General features: G+C 51.6%; 1 protein-coding gene across 4 annotated transcripts in view; it reads left to right on the top strand.

Annotated features, from left to right (window-relative positions):
- The window catches only part of CMKLR1 (chemerin chemokine-like receptor 1), an 80,910-nt gene that overhangs the window by 8,437 nt on the left and 51,291 nt on the right, over positions 1–21,182 (top strand). Inside the window, exons 1-2 of one of the 4 annotated variants that reach the window (XM_068911047.1) lie at positions 18,917–19,115; positions 19,969–20,043. The exons of 1 other annotated variant lie outside the window; for it this stretch is intronic. The gene's annotated coding sequence lies outside the window, so the exon portion shown is untranslated. Of the gene's footprint in view, positions 1–18,916; positions 19,209–19,968; positions 20,044–21,182 lie in introns of those variants that run through there. 2 more of the 4 variants (XM_068911050.1, XM_068911048.1) reach the window with 2 other exon arrangements.

Raw genomic sequence — 21,182 nt, 5'->3', positions numbered from 1 at the left:
CCCTGCTAACTGCATGTTCACAAAAGGAATGATGCTGGGATGGGCTGTGACATACTCCTTTCCTTATTCAGGTTGGGTAAAGGGGTGTGAAAATTTGAGTGGTGCATTGATGCTCCTTCCGGGAGCTCTTCCTGCTGGAATGCAGGTACGGCGTGCTGGTGGAGCAGGTCTAGGGTGTGCAATTCCCCAGGGAAACAAATACAGTGATGCTGGTGCGCACACACACATGCGTTTGTGTCTTGTCTGTCAGCTAAGGTGATTTGTCTAAACCTGTTGCTGTCTTAGCTCTGAGGAAGCCTTTCTGATGAAGCACTGTTGTTATTGTCTCTTGCCTTGTAGCCAACTTGTTACCTGCTTTCTGGTACTTGGATCTAACGCCTCTGCCCCTCTGTGCGCCGTCCCTCCTGCAGCTCCCATGGCGAGTGATTGGCGGCCTGTCACAGACGGAGCTGCTTTCTGCTGTCCCTTGCTGCCGCTTCCTTGCCTGCTTTTCACTGATCTCCAAAAAACTGCAGCTTACATCTGGGCTGTTCGTAGCTAATGATCAGCTAATGCCAGGTGAATATAAGCCACATCCTGCGTTGTTGACAGCTGGATGCCATTCAGATCCTGAAACCAGTGATGCATCTGTTGCTTTTGCTGGCTGGGCCAGCACTGTGCCTTTGCACAAAGGAACGAAGAGCTTCCCTTTTCTCAGAGGCTTGTGCATTTTGGAAGCAATTGTAAGAGATTGCCATTTCTCCCGGATGTGGCAAATGGTTTCAGGCAAGAGCTAAGAGCTCTGTGGAATTACTCCAGTAGAAGTGATGCTTGCTGAATGTTTCAGTAACTGGCCAACGTTGTGCCATAATTCAGCACAGCTCCTCTCTTTGCCTCAGGGGATGGAGCCTAGCGGTGGCCTCACGGCGCTGCCTTGCATAGCTGTGTGGCCAGTACTACCAGAAGCCAGGGTGGTACTCTCCACTTATGTGAGAATTGGCATTTAAAGGCTTTTTGCGCTAGGAGAAGCAGGAATGTTCCTCCTTGCTCTGCATTCGTGGATTCCTGGTAGTCTTGGCACTTATGCTTCGTATATCTAGGGCTTCAAAGGAAGAGAAAAGCCTGAGGATGGAGGAAGCCATTTGCTGTACCATCCGGCTGCGGTCTGGGAAGATGCTTGATGCTTACCTAGCATCTGCTCCGGGAAAGCTGGGTCACTCATTTGGTCCAGCTACCAAATTAGTAGGAGTCGGATCATGCAAAAGCAGCAGTTACAGCTCCTCTGGGAACCCTTAAATGTCAGGAGTAAGTAGTAGCCTCATCATTTTTAGTTACTTTATTTGCAGATGTTTTATTGAGTCTTCTGCTGGTATTTGGGTTATATGCATCCCTAGACGTGGGCAGTAGGCTAGGCATGCTCTCTGGCTTCCCAGAACATAAAGCTGCTAATAAACGGACTTCTGCAGAACCCAATCTTTGCTGCATTTTTGTTCTTGTTTAGTTATTACATTTAGTCTCCAGTGATTACAGAGCTGACAGCTGGTAAAGATTTGCATATGGCATGAAATTAAGTGAGTTCATTTTAATGACTAATCTGTGCAAAGCTCAAATTTGGTTTCTAAAAGCCTTGCTTTGCCTTATCATTGCCGGCACATCTGCCTCATGCATTAGCCTTTGATTTCTAAAAGTTTATTTTCCCTATATTTCACTAGGATGAACAATTAGAGCAGATCTTTGCAATCTTTCTTAAGTGCTTTAATACCAGCGCTCAGGATCCTCTGGGGTCTGTAGCAAGCCTTCTGCCTAGATGATGAGAAATATCTGTTGCCTTTCCAGTGTCCCTTTGTGCTGGCTCTTCTGAATAGCGTTCTGCCATGAGAAGCTCCTCTAGCCCTCGTTACCATGACATGTCCAGCGTGATACTCTGGATTACACAACACCAGCAGTAAACCAGCTCCTTTCAGAGAGCTGCTCTTTGATCAGCTTGCCTCAAGTGGGCAAAAGTTATTTCTAAGCCTTCGTTTGTCCTCAGAGCCTAAAGCTGGCTTCAGAACTGGGTTGCAGTGTTTATATTCAGTTTCTTTTTAGTCCCCTCTTGTTCACCTCTTGTGCAAGGTGTTGGAGGCAGAAACCAGCTATGCACAGAGCGGGTTATGGCAGGGGAATTGTTCTGAGACCTTGTCTGCAGTTGGGAAATGCAGATTGCAATTGCTCATGTGTTAAGTGTGGGAAGCCCTAGAGTAGTAGCAGGTCCAGCAACTTGGAGCATTTCCACCTCTGTCAGTGAAATCAGAGTGCTCTGCCAGGGCTGATTGCTGGGATCAGGGATGAAGCAGCATGTAAGAGTAAGGTGGGAGGGGTCAACGATAACATAGCAGCTGCTAAAACATAACCCATGACTAACTTGCACCTGATAAGCCTGTTTACTGATATTCTAAGAGCCAGTGAAAATGCTGGAAGGACAGTATAAAAGCTTTGTAGGATGCATTTCTGTAAATGTAAATGAGCTAGTGGACTGGCCTTCAATTAAGCTGATGCCTCATGGTGCATAGCTTTGGGAGAAGGTGACTGAAAAGCGTTTGGCAGGAATTGTTGACATTTGCAAGATGGTTTAATTTCTGATTCACGTCTTCATCCAAATAGTGTTTGGATAATCCAGGAATGCAAACAGTAATAGCACCAAAAAGGAGATTGACTATTTCCAGGTGTGAGAGAAGTGAGAAATATTCAGAATCTCTTCAAGAAGTGAGTCTTCAAAAACCATCCAGCTGTGGCTCCCAAGGAGAGTTCTTGCAAGCAGTTAGTTTTACACAGGCCAAAAGGGCTCGGGTTCGTTCATGGACTGAAGGGGGGTTTAGACTGAGGCAGCAGAGAAGGCAAAAGCAGGGGTAGTGTTGCTGGAGACACACGGTGGTATTTGCCTGGGCTGGCCAAGACGTGTCCTCGCAGGCTTGCTCCAGTGTGACTAATTCTAGTGATATTGAAGTTCAAGGGAGAACTTGCTTGCTCTTTTCTTGTGTTTTGCACCAGAGATTTCAGCGTCATTCAGACATCAGCTAACAAAATGCCCTCAATATACTGCCTTCTCCTAAAATAAAACTTACTTTGCAGTTGGGGAAGGTGAAGCTTGGGGAGCGAGAAGAAAAACTTTAGTCATGCAGTGTGAAGCTGGGACGAAGTTCAGCTACTGCTGCGTGCCCTTCTGCAGCCACAGCCTGGGCCTCTCCAAGTGTCTTGGGTACATGATCCAAACTTGAAAAGAGAGAGAAACCGGAAGCAGGCAGTGGTTTTTACGATGAGAGCGATGGAAGAGCATAATCGTCTTGGATTTCTATAATGCACTGGAATTGTGAACCTTGTGAATCTAGCAATGATAAGAGTAACACGAACTGCATTTGTCTCTGTGGGAGGTATGACCTTTCTGAGCTTGAAATTCAGGACTGTGAAAGCAAAATCCTAGTTTTTTGGCAGAAGATATGAATTTTCTTTTCCTCCAGATCATCTGGAATAGAGTTTTAGGGTTTATTTTCTTCATTTGCTTTAAACTGTCTTGTATTTAGCAGCAAGACATTAAAGACTAGATAAGGAATCAGGCAGGGGCAGAAAAAAAACTCTAGGACTGCAGCTCTTGCACTGAATCCATGTGCAGAGGCTCTCTTGCCTCTGAACAGCCTCTTGTTCTCTGCCCCCTGGCACAGCCAAGGGAGGAGCGGGCCTTAGGGGCAGAGGGCCACCTCCTGCCTGCTCATAAATGTCAGCAGGATCCAGAGGGAGCTCAGCTCTGGCCCTCCCCACACTGGGTGATCTCAGGGGACCATACTCAGCGCTTGCAGGTGTGTTGATCTGAAGCTTTCCACCAGCGCACAGATTTGCCCTTTGCTGGCCAAGGCGCTGGACCCGGCTCTGAAGAAGTGTGCAGTGCCCATCATTCATTGCTTCCAGATGACTTGGGATCTGAGCTTTGGCACCCACCTGGTGCCTATGGGGAGCTCATCCTTGTGCCAAATGGAAGCGGTGGGGTTGCTGCAGGTTGGCGTTAGCAAAGGCCACCCTACATGGTGCAGGGGGGTTCAGATGATGCTCAATCTTGTTCATGGGAAAAGAGCAAGTTTTAGCGAAGATGGGCTGTTCCTATGCTGCACCAAGGCTCCGTCAGTCATGCACACCTCCTCTTTGCTGGCATTTGTTAGCACTGTCACTCGAAAGATCTTGCTGTAAATAAGTCTCGTGGCTCAGGCAGCTGCTCATTTGAAAAAATCAATTCAATTAAATTGAATTGGATGGAGGTGCAATATGGGTGCAAAAGACTTCAGCAGAGAGCTGTAAATCCCGCTGTCTACAGAGCTGGAGCTGGCCCTGTGCTTTCTGTCTTCCCCATCTCTGAAGTCAAAACCCTCTTCTAGCTCCTTCCTTCTGGTCTTCTCCAGAAACAGAGGAGGTTCTCAGGGCAGGAATTGTAGAGCAATCATCTTCTGGCCTACAGGAGACCTTATAAATTATAGCTGCCTTTTACTTGAAGCCGCGTGAGGCTGTGTGCTCGTGCTGTGGGCTGAGCTGGGGTCCTGGAGCCCCTGTACTGCAGGCTCTGAGAAAAGGTCGTAACCAAGACTCCGCCAGAGCCTCTCGATGCAGGGCTAACGTCTGTCCCTGCTGGCCTCCTGATGGTGCCGAGCATCGCCGGCTCGAGGATTCAGCACTTCTGAGACCTCCTTGCCTCATTACAAGGAAACACTAATTTGCTTGGAGTAGTTTATTTTGCACTGGTTTTGCTGCTCCAGGAGCAGTAAAAGCAGGCAGGTTGATCTCAGCTGTGTTTGAATGTAGCTTCTCTGCTGGCTTCTGTGTATAACTGCTGCTGCGCCTGGGTTCCCCCCTCTGCCGTGACGGAACTAAAACACACAAACAACTCCTGGGTTAATGAGATTAAATGTATCCAGTGGAACATCTCTATTTGTCTGGAGTGTGCTTCTTGTCCAGACACTATTTAAATCCTGAATTGAAGTCCTGAGGTTTTGCAAATCTGCATCTCTGTGGACACCTTCTCCAACTTTTGCACCAAGTGGGGCAGATGTTTCCCTCTTGGGTTCATCAAACCCTTCCCCTGTGCTGAGCCTGGCTGGCAGCCAGCCTGCTGAAGGGCTGGTGCTCCCTCCGGATCAGCACGTTCCTGTTGTAATACTGGTTGTACCTACATGTACTTGTTTGGCTGCTGAATGGGAGGAGTGGGGATTTTGAAATAAGCACAGCAGGAACAAAAACCTCATGATCTAAAGCAAGCAAACAAAATCTCATTTTCTCCTTGAATTTCTGTGGCCTGAGCAGCAAGCAAACAATTATTTCCCCATGACTTTGCTGGGCTGATCTATAATTCCTGAGTGACAGGGGACTAGTGCTCTAAAAGCGAGCTGCTCCCTGATGGATACCTGGGGCAATGAAGGGGACAATGATCTGTTGGCACAGAGCGCTGCCACCGCCTGACGAGCACTAAATCAGCGCGGCAGGGAGAGACCGCCCAGGCTGCCGCCGGGGCTCGGAGATCGCTCCTCTCCAGGTTGTTGGGTGTTTCTCCGCTTTGGGGAGCGCTCCCTCCAGCCGCGCGCCCGGTGTCGGGCCTGGCGGTGCTGGGACACTGTGTGGCCCCTCTCCAGGGAAGGTGGGTTTCCAGGCTGGAGCAGTCCCACCCTGAGAGGGGGTGTTTTTGCGTTGATCCTTGGGGCTGTAGATAGATGCCTCCTCCTGGCGTGTGGACAGCCCTCGCTCGTGGGACCGGTCGCTGCTGGCGGGGCCGAGGTGGGAGATGCGCGCGTGCCCCGCGGCTGCCCCGGCTGTCGCTGGCCCAGGCCCCTCGGGGAGGGCAGGGAGCGAAGCCCCGCAAGGTCACTCCCAAGTCATCTCTGGCGAGGCTGGAAATAGTGCTGCTCTCAAGTGATGCGTGGAAGGAGCATGCGATTCCTTGTTGCGTTTTTTTTTCCCCTTGGCACGTAGAGTTTTATGTACTGTAAAATTTGTTGTATTATTGTAAATTACATTTTGGCTGGGGTTTGTGCAAGGAGTGCTGCTAAATATAAATAAAAGGCAATTGTTTTTTCTTTCAAGCATAGCTTTAATTTTTCCTCTAATCCCACGGCACAGAAATTCAAATCCTTCTCCGTTGTGGTGAGAGAAGATGCGATTTATCTTGCCTCTCTCAACAGTAATTTTATAGAATTAGAACCACAGGCAGATTTCACAGGCGCTCAGCATCGCGTGGAGGCTTCTTGCTGTGTCGTTCACGTTCAGGACTGAGTGGTTCAAGTGAGGGAGCTGAAGATGGGCAGGGATGCAGGCTCAGTACCTGGGAGGCTACGCTTTGTCCCTTGAATCCCTGCTGCAGCAGCTGTATTTATTTTTAGGCCCTCCTGCTACGCAGAGTCGCCATTTAAGGTGGCTTCCCCCAGCCCGCGGGGCAGGGGCAGCGTTGTCGCAGGGCCAGCTTAGTTCAGGGATAGCCGCTTGCCTGAGTTATTAGTGGGGGAGGCACTAGGTCCGCATATTGCTTTCTTATCCCCTGTCCTTGCAAGCATCTCCTTCGTCCTCGCTTTCCTCCGCAGAGGCCTAGTGAGAGCATCTGATTGCCATGTGCTCGGTGTGGGGCAGAGCTGGCATGGGCTCAGTGGGTTGGCTCCCATGACAGCTCTGCTTTGGAGAGAGGGGCATAATCCTGGTGCCACGTGTCCTTGACCTCTACTTCTGACCTTCTCCTAGGGTCCTTTTGAGGCTTTCTAGCCCCTGCCGTGCCCCAGAGCACCTCAAGATTCAGTGCACCTCCATCGCTTTGGACCAGTTGTGGTTTCCTTGTTTTAAGGTCGCTTTTAGCCCTGTGTACTGGCCTTTAAGGACTGTGAAGGACCCAGGTGTTCTCTCTCGTAGTGTTTGACTGGCACTTTCATGCTGAAATCTTGAGGTTTAGGGGCAAAGAGTGTTATCGGTAAGCTGCCACAGTGCTGTTGCTGACCTCCTTTAAATCAGCTCTCGGCCTTCTCCGTGCCCTCTGCAGCCTGCAGCTTCCTTTTCCCCAACCTTGCAAGGTGCAGCAAGAGAGGAAAGGCCCAGCATCTGCCAAGGCCCACGGGCAGAGGTGCTCAGTATCACTGAGGCCTTTGGGCAGAGATACAGGGTATTGCCAAGGGTGCTGCTGCCGCTTGTCAAAGTCCAGTGCTCAGCCCAGGCCGGCTCCAGGTCTGCCAGATGTTGGCTGGAGCTTGACCGTTCCTGGGAAGGATGGAGTCTCCTCTAGCCAAACCTTGCTCAACTCCTAGGACAGCAGGAACCACTGGCTCCTTGCTCCCACAGAAAGCACCCAGTAAGGAGAGATTTTTGCAGGAGGGGGTTAAAGCAGTGCTTGGTGCTCAGCTGTAGGTCTGAGAGGTCCGTGCCTGGCACACGCTGTGGTCCGGCAGGGAGGAACGAGAGCAGTGCAGCCCCTCGGTCAGCAGAGCTCTACATAGCAGGGGGTATAAGACTGCAGCACGCCTGAATCCCCTGAATCCCCAATTCTGATGCAGCCGGAAAGCACCTGCAACGCAGGTCTGGAGGCACGTCACTCCTTGCAGCACTGTGATTGTGCAGTTTGTCACCGTGTCCCTCCGGCACATGGTGTGACAGGGCTGGATTGGGCACCCATGTCTGGAACGAGCACCCTGGTAAGCAAACAGCTCGGCTGCAGCCCGGGGCCGCCTTGGGGCTGCTGGCTGCCAGGCAGGACGGTGTATCCCAGCAGCACTGGAGCATCTGGCCCAATCTGCTCTTCCTGACGGGCAATCTGCTGCTGGGGATGAGGCTGTGCTCTGAAGGGGGCGGCTTCAGGTCTCTGGTGTAGCTGAACAGCAGCCTGTTGCAGCTTTAATTTCCAGAGAAAATCAGCAAAGGCCCTCCCAGCCCAACTGGCTCCTTTCTGGTATTCTAGTGATGTTCAAGTCAGTTCTCTGCCTAATTAGCTTGTAAATATTACTGCAAGTTGTTTCTCTTTTTGGGCCCAGTGCACCATATTCGATAGTAAGTGGAAGGAGAAATGCATTATGTAAACCACAAGGGAAAAGCATCCGTTTTTAATCTCACAGCTCTGAGGAGTATCTCTTTCTGGCTGTTGGAGAAGGAACAGAGGCACCTGGTTTGTCAGCATCAAAGTTTCTCTGAAGGACCATACAGCAGGGACATGAAATGTGTGGAGAACCATGGCAGAGGGTGGTAAATGCATCCTCCCATGTTCACGCAGGGGGTACTGGCTGGGTGCGTAGGGCAGGACAACGATGAAGTCCTGGAGAGGACCATCAGCCTTTTGCATTCACCCCTGCTTTTTGTTCAAGCCTGCTAATGTACGTTGCCTGGCAAGAAGAGCATCAGGTTTCCACAAGTGATACATTTGGGCTGCTATATTTCTGGAAGGCCTTTCATGCAGAATCAGGTGCTTGTTTTATAGCCGTGCCTATGCAATAGGCTCTGGATTTGCAGAGAGGTGTGTGGTTGGGGATGCTAGAGAATAACTGGCCAGGTGGCTAGGCATCCTTAGACAAACGTAAAATGCTCAGATCCCACCTACACAAGGGAAGAAGAGGGAATGAGGGAGTGCCTGAGATGCAGCATGGTCCTAGATATAACCACAGTGGACAAGCACACTGCTTACTGTCCGGGCCCGTAAAGAGCAGCTGGTCTGACCTGTCCCATCTGCCTTCCGCTTCCCAGCCCTGTGGGCTTGAGAGTATCTTGCTCACGTTTTCTGGCTCTGGAAGTAATGAAGCAGGATGACAGTAATGTTTGGCAGCTCTATAAGATATTTCAAGATATTAGCACCTTCCAGGTCTTCATACATCATTTATGTTTCACCTGTGCAATGCAAAGTGCAAAGAGACTCTGCCATTGTATGAGAGGACACCAGACTCAAGGACTGTCCTCGCTGGGCTGGGTGGAAATGGGTGGCTGGGTTATACCTTGTAATTACAATGGGATCCAGAGACATACTGCCTGATCCTTGGGTGGCCTGTGCTTGACTTCATGCTGGTCCTTATTTTTGCAATAGACTGTTGATTAGGAGTTGTCCTGAACAGAAACTGCCCCAGACTGCCGGTATCTCGAGCATCTCACACAGGCTCAGGAGGTTTATCTGTCTGCAAAGAGAGACCTGCTCTGTCCTGTCCCCGTCTCAAGGAGCTATGTTGTCTCCATGCGGGTGGACATCTCCATCATCAATAACATGCTAATGCAAAAGTGTTTGGTGGTTGCACTCCAGTAGGATTTAGGGAATGTCTCTTTGTCAACTGGATTACCTGCTCCTCCTGACAGCCCTGGAAAACAGAGCTCATTTCTGCTGGGTGCCTTCTTGCCTTCCTGTCTGTGCCAAGCAATGCTCTTTGCTGGAGCTGAATATGAGCGTTTCATTGTGGAGCTGCTTAAAATGTGCTAAGCAGGGGAAATCTCATTAGGGCTGGGGCTGTATCTGGAGACTGAGGCTGGAGAAATGCAGTTTAGCACTGTAGCTTCTCATTAAAATGACTTCATGGCTCTGAGAGGGGTATTTGCATAGACGGGGCTGGCACAAGCAGCCCTGGAGGAGGGCAGCAGTGTGATCCACAGGGCTCGCTGTGCTGGGAGGAGACGGGGGCCAAACATGGCCTGGCCTCCCTTCAGCTGCGTGCCCAAGAGGCCTCAGCAGCCAGCACGTGCCATGGCTGCAGGGACTCGAGGGCGGCTCTCGGAGACTTGCCTTCCTTGTGCCCTGACCCGGCTGGGGGTGGCAGTGGGGAGGCTGGAAGATGCCCAGCCGTGCCAGGCTCCCCAGCCTAGCAGCCTGGGGACTATCTCGGGGCAAATGCACGGGAGAACGGCGGCTCCCGCCAGGCTGGGGTTAGCGTGTCAGGTGGCCGTTTTGCTGGGAGGCCTCCGAGAGGCTTCCTGAACCTCAGAGGGAGAGAGGTTTTGTTCCCGAAGCGCAGAGAGTCCTGCGCGCAGAGAGATGCCCCGGGAAGGGCAGTGAGCTCGTGGGTGCCTTGCACCAAGGAGCGCGGGAGCACACGTGAGCATGTTGTACCTGCACGGAGAGGCCACAGAGATGCTTGGCTTCCTGCGGGCTTACAAGGTCACAGACATGATGCTTGTGGTTTGAGAAGGGCTCAGAAATGAACATCAGAAGGGCTGAGCATTGCTCTCCAGGTGCAGGAACAGACTGACCAGCAGGGATTTAAATCTTCTCTTAGCAGGAGTTGGCAGGACAAGAGATGCTTTTCGGAAATGGGGCTGTGTGAATGCAACAGACCTATGCGAGAGTGCAGTATCTCCTGCTCCCGACCGGGAGGATAGAAATGTTGAGGATAGAAAATGACCCTCAGCTCGGGGAGTCGGGGCCCACCGGGGCTGGTTTGAGTCCTGAGGGAAGGAGGTCCGATCACATCACTTGCTGCAGGCCCTGAGCCCTCTGCCACCATCCAAATCAGGCCGTGCCGCCGGCGGGGGAGTTCCTACCTCGGCACCTGCCGAGCCCTGCAGAGACGGGGCACGGGCACCAAGCTGCCCGTCGTTCTTACCTGACTGGGCCACCCCTGCCCCGTCCAAACCCCGTGTTTACCACAGACCAAGGCAGAGCTGGTCCCAAAACTGCCGGTGTCAAACCGTTCCTAGCACGGCAGGGGTAAAGCCCGCGCGGAGGGCAGAGCCTGGCGCCTGCCTGCCGCCCGGGGCTCCCCACCAGCCTCTCGGAGCCCGGGCGCCGCCAGCCCACGCTGCGCCCGCGGATGGACGATGAGTTGTGCAACACGGCAGCCGCGCAGGGCGCCCGCGTGCGCTTGGCACGCTCCTGCCTGCTAACAAGCCCTCGAAGAGGAGAGACCGGCTGCGTCTCCTGCAGTGACAAAGCACGGAGCCAAGCCGCTCCTCTTCACGTGAGGCTGCTAACCACGCCGAAGGCACGTCTCCTTCCCCAGCGGCGGCCTGGTGCCACTGGGGTGCCAGGGACAGGGCAGCTTGAATATGCAGCACCGGAGAGCAGGTCCTTTGGCACCTGCTGAGGAAGCAGAAATACGGGTCCTTACACTGCCCTTGGACATGGGGCAGGGGAGCACCCTCGACAGAGGAGCAATCGCCCAACCTTCCTGCTCGAGTTGCAAACTGCGCTGGCCTCTCGCATTTTTAATCTCCCCAGTGAGGGGTCAGGGGCCTGGAGTTTGGGCAGGGCTTGGCTTCTGGAGTCCTTGGAGAAGCCGTAGAGTTTCTTGTTTTTAAGCTATCCTTAAAATAGCCTGGAATCAGTTCTTCATGTTTCTTGGAATCTGTTTGGCTTTCCAAACCTAAGCAAGAGTTACAACGACTCAAGCAGGAATTAAAAGCTATTCAAGCCCTAGATTGAAATCAGCTTGTATTTTATGGGTCTGTGACAGCTAATACAGAAGTTGTTCCCCCAGTAAGTATTATTTTGGATGACACAAAGCCACATCAGACCAAGGCTTTTGGCAAAGCTCATTTTATAGTGGTTATTAAAGGCTGAAGTGAACTGCTTTGGGATGGGCCCCAGGGTACATCAGTAAATAGAGAAAGCAAAGGCTCAAATAAAATGAAACATGTTTTGGGTCTCTGAAAACCATCTTTAGAAAGAGCCTGGCATTATTATTATTTTCAGTCTAATGTTGTTTTCTGCCTAAGTAATGTCAGAGAAGCGTCTTGAATAGCTTGCTAATTTGTGAGGGTCCCAAAGGCATGGCGTTTGGAAGGAATTGAATTAACACTTATGAAAAATAAATTACAGGTTGAGTGCTCGTTAGATGATTTTGAATTAATTTATTGATCTGGGCTGGAGTGTTACGAAATAGAAGGGAAAAATAACTGATGGCACTTTATCCCCAAACACATGCAATTCTTTTACTGAATAAACAAGGAAATGGAGCAGCAATTTTATGGATACCCATTTGATTTGAGAAACTGGCCATGCTAGCTGCAAGGGCAGTGCCGTCAGCTGGCTGTGGAGGCGCAGGAGCAGCCAAGGAGAGCGGGTGCCCGGTGCGGAGGGGGCCGCGTGCCCTGGCCAGTCGGCCGGCCCGCTGCACGCTCGCTGCGTGTGCACCTCGCAGCCGCCTTCCAGAGCCGCTCGGCGGGGAGCAGAGCAGCCCGGAGGTGTTCTCCTGCTCAGCCTTGCTCGCCGCTGGGGACAGCTGGATTTGAGCGCTTTGTCCGGCCTTGTCGTAAGTGCCGGTGGGGGGAGCTGCTGCCGGTTTTCTTGGGAAAGCCCCTCCTCAGAGCCAGCCGGCGTTCTGGACAGCCTGGTGCTGCCTCTGCTCTTCTGGGAGCCCTGTCAATTGTCCCCTTTGTTCACAGTTAAAGTTTAGTCAGTGAGAGCAAGTTCAGAGGAGCTCAGCCCAGGCGGCTCATTGAGCTGAAATCTTTAAGGAGCATGTTGGCGAGAGCTCACACGGGTATCTATAGCATCCTACGTCTGCAGTGGTTAGTGCTGCTGCAGAAGCAGCCAGGCCGACCTGCCACATTACCTGCCCGCGTCTCATGGCCCTGCCTGGCCAGTTACTTTGATGCACGTGCTGTAACATCTGTTGCTTGTGGAAGCAGAAGTGCTGATGTGCTGAAGCATCAGCAGCTTCGGATTACTCCCTGTCCTTCCTTCCCCAGCGGCATCTGATGCTCCAGAAAGAGCAGCTTGCAGGTGCCTGGGAACACGTGTGCCTGGTGCTGACTGCAAACTCTCCCTTCACAGTGTGACGCGCTGGACAGCCTGTGGTTGGAGTGGGTCTACCCAGGCCCTAAGAGTGGTTAGCAGCAGTACCAGCAAAATACTTCTGCTGCTCAGCTGCTGTGAGTGTGTGGCCTGCTGCAAGCTGCTGTGGGGACAATAGCCTTAGCAAGCGAGAGCTTCCTTGGCACAGCCTGGAAGGAAGAGTAAGGATACTTTGAAGGATATTGTGCTTTGAAGAATGCCATGTCCATTCACTGCTCTGGGAGAACTCTGGCCGTGGCTTGGGTTCAGTCCTGCTGACTTGACACAAACGTGGAGCAGAAAAGTGGGCGGAAAGGCCAGATTCAGCAAGGCAAAGCTGCACATGAATCATTGCAGACTATGATACCTTAATCGTTCAAGGTGGAAAATTACCAACTGGGTCATTCCCATAAAGGTTCTTAGCCTGCAGATGGGCACTGATCTCTCTATGCGCTCAGAAGTTTCTGGGTGTTTACCTGTCTCCTGACTTGGCGGGGTGGCCCTGACGCAGGAGCAGAGGGGAGATGCAGTGACCACGGCCATCGCAACTCCTTGGGGCTGTGTTTCTCACTGTACTTGCAAAGCAGGTCTGGCAGCCTGCACCGAATAATTGGTAATGGCTTAAAACCCACTTTTTACATGAACGCTCCTGTCTGGGAACACGCTCTGCAGCATATTCGGGGAATTGCCTGTCATGACAAGGGAATTACAGACTTTCTTAAAAAGCAGGCCCATAGCAAGCATATGATGTACAAGGAGAGGCCGAGGGAGCTGGTTTGTTTAGCTGGAGAAGAGAAGATGAAGGAGGATCTTATTGCTCTCTGCAACAGCCTAATAAGTAGTTATAGAGAAGATGGAGCCAAGCTCTTCTTGGAGGTGCAGAGTGAAAGACAAAAGGCAAGAAAAGAAGGGGAAATTCCTGTTGGGCATAAGGAAAAGATCCTTTGCAGCAGGGCTGATCAAACCCTGGGACAGAGAGGTGGTGGGATCACCATCCTTGGAGATGCTCAGCACCCATCTGGAGAAGGACCTGAGCTGACGGGAAGGTTGGCTGTGCTTCGAGCAGGGGCTTGGGCCACCTGAACTCCGATCTCAATTAGTCTCTGATTAATGAAAATAGCTCCATATACGAACGTGTTTCTGCCTAATTTGAACTCCAGCTTTCACGTTCTTGTTGAGCGCTGCAGCCTAGGCAACATGCAGAGACATGCTGAATAAGAGAGTGCAAACTGTCAGTGCCCTTACGGAGAAGGCACGGAAACCGGGTCAACTTGAACATTTCTTTTACCAAGTATTCGTGGAAACTGTGACAAGTATTTGCCATTCAAGGTGGATTTTTTTTTATTGCTTTTTTCTCCATCTGAAAGAGCTGTGCCCTCTCTTGAGGTGCTCTCTGATTATTCTGGGCCTGCTACAGTGAAATAAGTTTGCTGTGAAAGCTGGAAACTTGGCAAACCTCTGCAGTATAAAGTGAAGCTAGTGTTTCTTTTTAAAGGCTGAAAGCAAATACATCCCAGGAGCTGACAGTCCATTAAAAACAAAGATAACAGAGTCTCTCAGTGCCTCTCTGCTGGCAGTCGTCTGGCTTCCCATATTTACTTGATAACGTGATGGCTAGCGCAGCAGGCACCAATATCTAAAAATAAATGAGGGAGCTGTTCGTTCAGGCTCTGGGTTAATCTGGTTTGGGGAAAAATGGTACAGAGTGCAATCTCAGTAAATCACACTACTTTTTTTAATGTAAAGCACAATTTGCAGTACCATGCCGTATAAATAAAGAGCAGCTGTAATGAGATATTTATCACAAGGCGTATTGTGCAGTGGTACTTTTTTCCCACACGTACTGCCAGTGCGGGTGTGCTTTCCACCATGGCCGCTCTTGCTGGTGTTACTGGTCAGGCAGTCAATGAGCTTTTGGTTTCAGCACGTTTGCCTGGGGCTCCCTGCCCCGATAGTCAGTGCCTCCTCGCATCTCGTGGTGCCGCCACCCGTGCCAGCGCTTAGCTTGGAGCAGCCTTTTCTAGGTCAGCAGTCCCTATCCAGCCGTGGCTCCGCCGGGTCTGCAAAGAGCAGAGCATCCTTCTGGCTGCAGGGGGACGGGGCAGCTGGGAACACGGCACGTGCGTGCCGGCGAGGTTCGTGCCGACACGGGGGCATCTCCTGGGGAACCCCGCCGGACAGGGTGGCCCTCAGCCCTGCCTTGCTGGGAACGGCTTGTGTCTTCCTGCCGGGGGCAGCACCTTCGGCAGGACCTGAGGAGCGCTTGCATATTTCTGGTGAATTTTGTTTGCTCCAGATGCTTCTGTTTTACTGATCTGGATGTCGCTCTTTGGACTCGATTCCAAGTTGCCAGCTGTATTTTCTTGGACATCCGGAACGTCAGCACCGCTTGGCACGGACTCACCTCGGCTTGGCATGAGCCGAGTCCTGCCGGGCGCGCTGGGGATCGAAGCCATTATCCCGCCTCCCCCGTACCATCCTGTGCATCTCCTGCCCCTGTGCCACGCTGGGGACCCTGCTGAGGCCGGGTCTGTCCAGACGAATGGAGGATTTTTTGTCCGCAGGCAGGAGTGTTACTAATTTACATCCCGCTATTTGCATTACAGACCTCCTGCAACATAACCCGCTTGTTAAAGTAAATTAACTCATTAACTCTGCACACGGGGAGCTTTGTCTTTGGGGGAAAAAAAAAAGTGAAATTTTCACTCTGAACTGGGTCAAAAGCTTTTCTTTCCTTTTTTTTTTTTTTTCCCTTTCCTGAAGAAAGGCTTGAACTTTGTTCTGCAAAGATAGCTGGCATCTCGGCTGCGGAGAATTCACGCTCTTCCTCGACAGCGGAAATAAATTCTCCTGAAGGAAAGGGGCAGAGAAATACGCTGATGTCAAGCTGCTGGCTGTAAATCCAGGTGGCTGGCAACCCGAGCGCAGGGCTGGGTGGCAGCAGTGGTGGCATTACCCCATGGACAGCGCTGCCAAAATGTGGCTGAGAGGAAGAAAAGCCGGGACACCCCAAAGAAACACCTGGAGCTGGCCTTTTGCAAGGGCCTCGCGTCCCACGTGGGCTGCACATCTGCCCCAGGTGTGGGCCCTCGCGGTCTGCAAACAAGCCAGGGCTGATCAGAGATCTCTGCCGCAGCAACGGGATCTGTCGGCAGCTGAAGTCCCCTCGGCTTTCGATGCGTTTCGGTGCCTGTGAGAGCTTTCCCGTTGAGCAGGCCAAACGTTTTTCAGCATAACCTCCCCCGGCCCGAGGAACCCAGCCCCACAAGATGGAACAAGAGCGTTTGCCAGAAATGAAGACTTTTCATGAGTCTCTTCTGTGCTTGCTGCAGTGACCCAGGACAGCGCTGGGAGCAGAGAACGGCGCCTGGTGCCTCCTGAGAGCGCGGGGTGGCAAGGAGAGGCGCCGAGCCAGGCTGGCCCAGCCCGTGCTCGCGGGCTGGTGCGGCCGGGGGGCACCTGCCATGCCCGGCTGCAGCAGAGGACCTGCATGCAACTGGGGAAGGGCAGGCCTGATGCATAGGGGAGATGAGGGGTCTGGAGGAGAAACAGCACTTCACATTAAATGATTTACCAAAGTTTAATAAAACAGGAGCCTCAAGGCTTCTGTTAATTAACAAATTAGCTCATCAAGACTGTCCCTAATTTGTCTGATATAAAGCTGTCCTATTAATTAAACAAGAGCATGGGTTTTAATTTGCCTGGCAAAATCACATATTTAATTGATAACTGACTCATTTAAATACTTATTTTTGAAAATTTCCAAAACAAGTGTAATCAGGAGAACAGTTAGCCATGAATATTAGGTCTCTCTAAGCGAGTAACGCTCTTGCCAGGAGTTCAAGCTGCCATTTTTACGCCTGCGTTTCGTTCTCGCTCTGCCTCAGCCAGGCCGCGTCGGCGTTGGCGAGCGTGCAACGCAAAGCTACTGTGCACGGTCGGCGCTTGGGAAACATATTTCCTGCGTCTGTCAGTGAGCCTCTGCCAGCCTCTGCTGCTGTCTATAAATCATTCCTCTAAATCTGTTTGTGTGCTGCTCCAGGATCTTTGCACGAGCTTTAATTTCTGGTAGTCCCTTCCCATCGCATGCTAGGAGGTTTTACTGCTGGAGGGACTGGGCTGGCTTGAGAAAGGGACAGTGTTACAGAGAGTGCGGAGAAGTCAAAGATTTGTCTGTGTGCTTGAAGTCCTGATTCAACAGGCACTTCTTAGCATCCTTGGGCCAGAGCTTAATGCATGCATTTACTTTGTAGCGCTGAGCTTACACATGGAGATCCCTGCTGAAACGCCGGAGGAAGCGTGCAGGGAGCGGCGGGAGGTTTCCATTGGTACGGCCTGAGGAAAGATGCTAAGAATTACCCTGCCGGTGAGTACTCTGCAGCCAGGCCTGGTCCGGAGCTCAGAAAGCGCCGTTTTACCTTTCATCTTTCCACCAATCTGCCCTCCTTTCCAAAGGCAGGTAGCGCCGGGCTCTGCCAGTGGACGCCCCACTTAATTGACCCATCTACTAATATCATAATTGGGTCTGATTACATACAACTGTTCATTCCTCTTCCTCTAAATACCGTTAGCTTGGTGTTTTCTATGGCTTGCAAATTGTTTGGCAAAAGCTCTGCACCAACTGCTCTCGAGCGATCCCTTGAGTTTGCTGCGAATTTAATAACCATGAGCGTTGGAAGCTGATGGGCTGGAATGGCAGCTGACGCCTTGGAAAGCGCCGAGCGGGGCCGGCGGCAGGCGCGGGGCGAGCGAGCCCGGCCCTGCGGCTCCCGCAAAGGCTGCTCGGCGCCGGGCAGGGCGGCGAGGCAGCCAGCGCTGCCGCGTGGTGCTGCTCACAGGACATCCAGGTTCGCAGCCCCTCTCTGCTGGCCGAGCCTCCAATTTCTCTGTGCACCTGTGCAGTGGGGGGCAGAGGGCTGAATTAATTCAGATTTGCAGATCATGTTGGGCTGTACAATGCTATTGGAGCTGCAAGCCAGAGTCGCTGATCGGTGGGCAAGGCGTTGTTCGTTTACAGCAAAGTCTCCATCAGGGCAAATCCAAGTGGTATCAGACCAAGAGGCCTTCACAGTAAATTCCCTGAGTCTGTGAATATTGTCTTGCCACCTAAAAGATATTAACCCGAGTCTGAAAATAGGTATTTTTTTAAACCACAAACAAGCAACCAAAGGAAAAAAAAAATTTCCCTAGAACTTTCCTAGAAGACTTCAAACCCTTCAAGGTGAGATCTACCAGATGGGGGCCTAACATGTCCAGAGAGACATCCGTTCATGCGACAGCTGTAAAGCGCTCGGGGAAGAAGGGGAACCCAGGGAAATGCATTACCTTTTCTCTCGGGAATTATTGTGCTGTCATTCCTCCTTGAAGGCAGCTTCAAAGGCCTGCTCTGGTTTGTGCTCTCTGCAAGCAATAAAAGGTTTTTGAGAAGCTTTCTGCGATCAGTCAGTCCCACAGCTGTAATTTCTTCCTCTGCTTGAAGGACAGGGGAAAAAAAAGGGTCGCCTAACATTCAGACGATCTCCACGTGGGATTAATTGTGTGCACAAAATCTACTTGGCACTAAGTGCCATGAAAGGGGCGCTGTGCTTTGGGCTGGGGAAGAGCAGAGCGCCGGGGCTCTGGAGTCATTAGGGACCTATTGCCGGACGTTGCTGAAAATCCTGCTGGGTGCAGATGAACCGCCAAACACGACGCTCTGCTCTTAACTCTCCAGCCTGTGCCCGCGAGGGCAGGAGCTTTGCCCTGGATGTGAATTTTTCCCCAGTATCCCTGGGTGCGGGAGGACTGCTGGACGCAATGGGGGAGGCAGAGCTATCCCCAAAAGGCGACGGGGACTCTGCCTGTCGTCCAGCTTTGACCTCTTCCAGCTCATCCCCTCTGCGGCCAGGAGCCCAGGACAGGCTCTTCCTTCCCGAGCCAGGGGCTGTTTCGAGAGCGGAGATGTAGAGGTGACTTGTGGCCTCTGGGGCTCTGTGAGGGCTGATTCTTGGTTTTCATATATAAAGAAATTAAAGAAATGACTTTGATTACTGGAAACTCCTGTTTTGCATGAGGATTTTAACTCTGCAGGTCCCCAGCGGGGAGTCTGTGTTGTGGCATGGGGAGAGGAGTGACCCGGCTCTCAGAGCCCCGCAGAAAATCACCTCCGAAGCGTGCCTCCCGGGCGGTTCCCTCCAAAGAGCCCTTCGCCCTGCGCCTTCCCTGAGCCGTGCCGTCGGCCGCCCCTGCTGCTGCCGGCCGCAAGCCTTGCCCCAGCAGGCTGGAGAACGAGGGTCACCTCCAAACGACTTCAGGCTAGGGCTTGTCCCTGGAGAGCAGCATCCTCCGGGAGGATGGAAAGGCCGATGGGACCAGCCCGACGCTGCGATCCGCCGGCCCCTGCGGCTCCCCGGAGGTTTCTGGGCTTTTGGTGAGCAGCTTCTCCTGTTATTTCTTCCCCTTGTCGCCATGCTCCCAGGACAAGAAAAACAGCTGGGTTCCTGAAGCACAGCTGATCCTTAATGTGAGTCAACAGTGCTCCAAAACAGCAGAGGAAAGACAAATAGAGCTGCAAACTGATCTCTTTTTAAGTAAAAACTTACAGATAATTAGTGAGGCTTAAAAGAAAAAGGAACAAATTAGTTCTAGGGCTATGGTGGGGTGAAGCCTCATCTCCTCGCAAAACAACTGATATCAAAGGAAAACATCTAGTTTTTCTTTTCAGTTTTACCAATGTTTTTTTCTAACAGTACAGAGGAGTCTTAACAAGCGAGCAGGTGAATTATGTGGAGTTCTGTCTGAGTTTTCAATTTAGCTCTATTGATTTATAAGGTCTTTTCAATTACTGAATTCTTCTTGGTGGCAGCGTGCAGAGTAACTATACGTGAGCTTCATACTCTATCGATCCCAGGTACTTAGAAAGGGGCATTCTCTGTCTCTGGTTTAGATTGATGAAGACACAAATAATGAGGATTTCCTATGCAACATTTATTAAATGAAAATGTAGAATTCATTAGCACAAGAACTTGTCTTATATAAAGAAAAGACTGGAGGAAAATAGGAAGTGCAGTAGTTATCATGAACATAATATATGAAGCAATTTGAATTCAGGAGAAGGCAATTTGAAATCTTATTAAATTTTCTTCTCTTTTTTTATTGTGTGAGCATGGTTGGGCGATTTCTGAGGGAGCTGTAGATTAAAAAAATATGTGGGTAAGAATGAGCTGGAGAACTTCTCTCCCTGCTGAACTTTGGCTGTCCGCTCTGTTTTGTGACTCTGATAGGAGCTGCCAGTCTGAACCAGACATTTCAGGGGAAGATAAGAGACCGCGGCGGTGGTGGGAGAGCAGCTCAGTCAGGTAATTTGCTGCCTGCCTGCTGAACATCAAGAAGTTCAGAAGTGTTATTGCAATATGCCAAAACCCCTTCAAGCGTTCAAGTTGGCGGAGTCAGGAAAAACCCCGCAGATCTGCCATGCCTTTGCCAATGTTGAGGGTAACCAGCAATCACTAAAATCATAACTGGGCCCAGCAGTGCTTGCTTTCACCGCCCAGAGCTTACGTCAGCCCGTTGAGGCTTTGAATGCAGGGCCCCAGCGCTGCGCCATTCGGGATGCTCCAGCCTCTGCCAAAGCAAAGCGGTTACGGCACTGCTGCCGGCAGCCGGGGCTTGGCAGATCCTCTCCTTCCGTCGCCGTGTGCTCCTGGGCCCTGCGCTTCCCAGCCCTGAGATGGCGATGGTCTAAGAGAAAGAGCTTTACTGGAAGAGTAATTACCAGAAGTTTGTGGCTTGCTTTCCTGCCATGGGCAGTGGAGTGATCCCACGGGCTGGTCGCGAGCCTGCCTTGCCCTGGGGCTTTTTGCTCCCATCTTTCGTCCGCCAGGCACTAGCCTCTCTATCACTGCTTCTGCCAGTCCCACGAGCCTGGGGACCTCGACCGAGTGTCCTCTCCCAGGCGCAGGCACAGCGGCGCCTCGGCAGCGTGGCGGGGAGGCAAACCTGCGCTGCCAGGCAGAAAACGTCTCCATGATAGCGACAGGAACAGCTCTCGGCAGGGACACATAAATTTCAGAAATCTACCCAAATACAGGGCAGCTCTCGCCTGATCATTTTACGTTCTCATGCTAGCAACTGTGTTAGAGTATTAATAATCTTTTGGTGTAAAATTACTGCATTTTAAAATTTCATTATGTCTTTATGTCATGGGACATAAAGCAGAGGGAAGCCTAATTACATTACCTAGAAATACTGCCCCTGCCTCCCTGCAGCTGAGATGGGAAAGCGCAGTAAGGATGTGGGCTGGGAGATGGATGGGGAGAGCAGAGCGACTGGTAACAGGAGAAACCTGTTCTCGCGCAGGACAGACGCTGCGTGCTGGGTAGCAAAGAGCCTGAAATCCGCCTGGAGGCAGCCCTGCTGCTGCGGGCCAGATTCAGACCTCCCACAGGGACCTGCATCCCCAGCAGGGTTTAGTTCCAGGGTGCTGGGTTAGGTACTT

This window comes from Struthio camelus, chromosome 17 (genome assembly GCF_040807025.1).
Source record: "Struthio camelus isolate bStrCam1 chromosome 17, bStrCam1.hap1, whole genome shotgun sequence".
Lineage (NCBI taxonomy): Eukaryota > Metazoa > Chordata > Aves > Struthioniformes > Struthionidae > Struthio > Struthio camelus.
This window is presented reverse-complemented; position numbering and strand designations above follow the sequence as displayed.